Below are 5,000 nucleotides of genomic sequence, written 5' to 3'. Positions count from 1 at the left end.
AGCGGCGCCGTCGTTGTGCTGGCGGTGACCATGGCTGCCTGCTCCTTTGGTTCACGATGTCCCCGCCGAAGGCGGCGTACTTTAAAGTGCTGCAGCTCGAGCGCACCATGTGCGTGGGGAATTGTTAGCGGGGGCGTCGTTGTGCTGGGGGCTGACTGTCCCTAGTGGGTATAGGATAATGTTAATGTACGGGGATCGCTGGGCGGCACGGACTTGGAGGGCCGAAAAGGCCTGTTTCCGGCTGTATGTGTATGATATGATATGATATGATGCCTGCCTGCTCATTTGGTTCATGATGTCCACGCGGCAGGCGGAATATTTTAAAAGCACTGTTCTGTACGAAGTGCACAATGTCCGTTGGGGAAATGCAGCTGGGGGTCGGTCGACCGGCTGACGACGCCTGCCTGCCGATTTGGTTCACGATGTCCCCGCCGAAGGCGGCATACTTGAAAGTACCGCCGTTCGCGGCGCGCAATTTGCGGGGGGAGGAATTGTTAGTGCACGTCTGTGTGCTAGGTGACGATGCTTGCCGACTTGGTTCATGCCGTCCACGCCGAAGACGGCGCCGTTTAAAGTACTGCCGCTCGAGGTGCACAATTTGCGGGGGAATTGTTAATGGGCGTCGGCGTGCTGGGTGACGATGTGGAGATGTGGAACGCCGAGCCAGATCTATCTTATTTGTTTGCTTGGCCCACTGGACTTTGCATGGGCTTTGCAACACTGTGTGCTAGGTTAAATCACGGCCAATAGAGTGAGTGTTTTTAATGATCCTGATCTGATAAGGGGACTAGAGGTAAAAGAGCCGTTAGGAGGCAGTGATCACAACACGATAAGTTTTACTCTGCAAATGGAAAGGTAGAAGGGAAAATCGGAAGTGTCTGTATTACAGTATAGCAAAGGGGATTACAGAGGCATGAGGCGGGAGCTGGCCAAAATTGACTGGAAGGAGGCCCTAGCAGGGAAGACGGTAGAACAGCAATGGCAGGTATTCCAGGGAATAATGCAGAGGTTGCAGGATCAATTTATTCCAAAGAGGTGGAAAGACTCTAAGGGGAGTAAGAGACACCTGTGGCTGACAAGGGAAGTCAGGGACAGCATAAAAATTAAGGAGAGGAGGTATAACATAGCAAAGAAGAGTGGGAAGACAGAGGATTGGGACTCTTTTAAAGAGCAACAAAAGTTAACTAAAGAGGCAATGCGGGGAGAAAAGATGAGGTGCGAGGGTAAACTAGCCAATAATATAAAGGAGGATAGCAAAAGTTTTTTTAGGTACGTGAAGAGGGAAAAAATAGTCAAGGCAAATGTGGGTCCCTTGAAGACAGAAACGGGGGAATTTATTATGGGGAACAAAGAAATGGCAGACGAGTTAAACCGTTACTTTGGGTCTGTCTTCACTGAGGAAGATACACACAATCTCCCAAATGTTCTAGGGGCCGGAGAACCTAGGGTGATGGAGGAACTGAAGGAAATCCACATTAGGCAGGAAATGGTTTTGGGTAGACTGATGGGACTGAAGGCTGATAAATCCCCAGGGCCTGATGGTCTGCATCCCAGGGTACCTAAGGAGGTGGCTCTAGAAATAGTGGAAGCATTGGAGATCATTTTTCAATGTTCTATATAGATTCAGGATCAGTTCCTGTGGATTGGAGGATAGCAAATGTTATCCCACTTTTTAAGAAGGGAGGGAGAGAGAAAACGGGTAATTATAGACCAGTTAGTCTGACATCAGTGGTGGGGAAGATGCTGGAGTCAATTAGAAAAGACGAAATTGCTGAGCATTTGGATAGCAGTAACAGGATCATTGCGAGTCAGCATGGATTTACGAAGGGGAAATCATGCTTGACAAATCTACTGGAATGTTTTGAGGATGTAACTAGGAAAATTGACAGGGGAGAGTCAGTGGACGTGGTGTACCTCGACTTTCAGAAAGCCTTCGACAAGCTCCCACATAGGAGATTAGTGGGCAAAATTAGGGCACGTGGTATTGGGGGTAGGGTACTGACATGGATAGAAAATTGGTTGACAGACGGAAAGCAAAGAGTGGGTATAAATGGGTCCCTCTCGGAATGGCAGGCAGTGACCAGTGGGGTACCGCAAGGTTCGGTGCTGGGACCCCAGCTATTTACGATATGCATTAATGACTTAGACGGAGGGATTAAAAGTACCATTAGCAAATTTGCAGATGATACTAAGCTGGAGGGTAGTGTGAATTGTGAGGAAGATGCAATAAGGCTGCAGGATGACTTGGACAGGTTGTGTGAGTGGGCGGATACATGGCAGATGCAGTTTAATGTAGATAAGTGCGAGGTTATTCACTTTGGAAGTAAGAGTAGAAAGGCAGATTATTGTCTGAATGGTGTCAAGTTAGGAGGAGGGGGAGTTCAACGAGATCTGGATGTCCTAGTGCATCAGTCAATGAAAGGAAGCATGCAGGTACAGCAGGCAGTGAAGAAAGCCAATGGAATGTTGGCCTTCGTAACCAGAGGAGTTGAGTATAGGAGCAAAGAGGTCCTTCTACAGTTGTAGCGGGCCCTGGTGAGACCGCACCTGGAGTACTGTGTGCAGTTTTGGTCTCCAAATTTGAGGAAGGATATTCTTGCTATGGAGGGCGTGCAGCGTAGGTTCACTAGGTTAATTCCCGGAATGGCGGGACGGTCGTATGTTGAAAGGCTGGAGCGATTGGGCTTGTATACACTGGTATTTAGAAGAATGAGGGGGGATCTTATTGAAACATATACGATAATTAGGGGATTGGACACATTAGAGGCAGGAAACATGTTCCCAATGTTGGGGGAGTCCAGAACAAGGGGCCACCGTTTAAGAATAAGGGGTAGGCCATTTAGAACGGAGATGAGGAAGAACCTTTTCAGTCAGAGAGTGGTGAAGGTGTGGAATTCTCTGCCTCAGAAGGCAGTGGAGGCCAGTTCGTTGGATGCTTTCAAGAGAGAGCTGGATAGAGCTCTTAAGGATAACGGAGTGAGGGGGTATGGGGAGAAGGCAGGAACGGGGTACTGATTGAGAGTGATCAGCCATGATCGCATTGAATGGCGGTGCTGGCTCGAAGGGCTGAATGGCCGACTCCTGCACCTATTGTCTATTGTCTATTGTCTATAATCAACCACTTTATTTTGCCCGTCTTTGTGACTCCTCTTTGACACGTCGATCACCGCTGAGGCTGTTTTACCTGTTTCGCCTATGTACCGTAAGGTACACTCCTTACATTGAACTGCATACACCCCATTATTTCGCTCACGGGTTATCCTCTGTGCTATCCAGTCTCTCCTGTCACCCTGTTCTATGTTTTTGTCTATTACCCAGTGGGAGCAGGCCCCATATTGACATTAATTTGTAACCCTACTGCTCCCCTCGTCTGCTGGTTTTATCACCATCTCATGTTTATCCCTCAGCTCTGCCGTGGTCTCCCTCTCTTTTTTTCTGGTGAGGTTCGGCCTATCCTTTGTCATGGGCATATCCCAGGCTGTTTTAGTAACGTTCTTTTAAAACGTGTCGTGTTTGTTTGGCTTTACCCACGTTCCAGCATTAGAGGCCAATTTTTGCAATGTTTCCTGGGTGGGATTTGCCGGTTTTACAAATGGTGTCACTATCTCACCCTGCTTCCTGATACCCTTATGGGGTCGGCTCTGTTCTTGCAGAACCCTCGGGTGGTGCAGAGTCTGGGCCTTGTTATCAATATCTTGCCCTGCTTCCCGATACCCTTGCGGGTTCGGCTCTGTTCTTGCAGATCCCTCAGGTGGTGCAGAGTCTGGGCGGCATCGTCACCCAGCACACCGACGCCCACTGAAAATTACCCACGCACAGTGCGCGCCTGGAGCGGCAGTAGTTCAAACTACCCCTACCCCTACCCCTACCCCTACCGCTACCCCTACCCCTACCCCTAACCCTAACCCTAACCCTAACCCTAACCCTAACCCTAACCCTAACCCTAACCCTAACCCTAACCCTAACCCTAACCCTAACCCTAACCCTAACCCTAACCCTAACCCTAACCCTGACCCTGACCCTAATGCAGGCAGAGTTATTTATAAAGTGGCCCAGACTCTGCACCACCTGAGGGTTTTGTAACAGAACCAACCCCATAAGGGTTTCAGGAAGCAGGGCAAGATATTGATAACAAGGCGCAGACTCTGCACCACCTCAGGGTTCTGCAAGAACAGAGCCGACCCCATAAGGGCATCAGGAATCAGGGCAAGATATTGATAAAATGGCCCAGACTCTGCACCACCTGAGGGTTCTGCAAGAACAGAGCCGACCCCATAAGGGCATCAGGAAGCAGGGCAAGATATTGGTAACAAGGCCCACGGGGAAGGCGGCATACTTTGGGGTTATTTTGTAGTGAGTTTTGAAGGCATGTGCTAGTGTTACGCATACCGAGGGCGCGCAAAGTTCGGCGCGCCCGGGCCAAAACGCCTCTGCTGGCCGCGGCCGAGTCGGCCGACGGATTGCCACGGACTTGCTTGACGACCTGTCACTCTCCGTGCATCGGTTGCACGCCCGGTTCGTCCTTTCCATTTGTTTCATGATGTACACGCGGCAGGCGGAATATTTTAAAAGCACTGTTCTGTTCGAAGTGCACAATGGCCGTTGGGGCAATGCAACTGGGGGTCGGTCGACCGGCTGACGACGCCTGCCTGCCGATTTGGTTCACGATGTCCCCGCCGAAGGCGGCATACTTGAAAGTACTGCCGTTCGCGGCGCGCAATTTGCAGGGGGGAGGAATTGTTAGTGGACGTCTGTGTGCTGGGTGACGATGCTTGCCGACTTGGTTCATGCCGTCCACGCCGAAGACGGCGCCGTTTAAAGTACTGCCGCTCGAGGTGCACAATTTGCGGGGGAATTGTTATTGGGCGTCGGCGTGCTGGGTGACGATGTGGAGATGAGGAACGCCGAGCCAGATCTATCTTATTTGTTTGCTTGGGCCACTGGACTTTGCATGGGCTTGGCATCATTGTGTGCTACGTTAAATCACGGCCAATTGAGTG

The sequence above is a fragment of the Rhinoraja longicauda genome, unplaced genomic scaffold (assembly GCF_053455715.1).
Source record: "Rhinoraja longicauda isolate Sanriku21f unplaced genomic scaffold, sRhiLon1.1 Scf001576, whole genome shotgun sequence".
NCBI lineage: Eukaryota > Metazoa > Chordata > Chondrichthyes > Rajiformes > Arhynchobatidae > Rhinoraja > Rhinoraja longicauda.
This window is presented reverse-complemented; position numbering follows the sequence as displayed.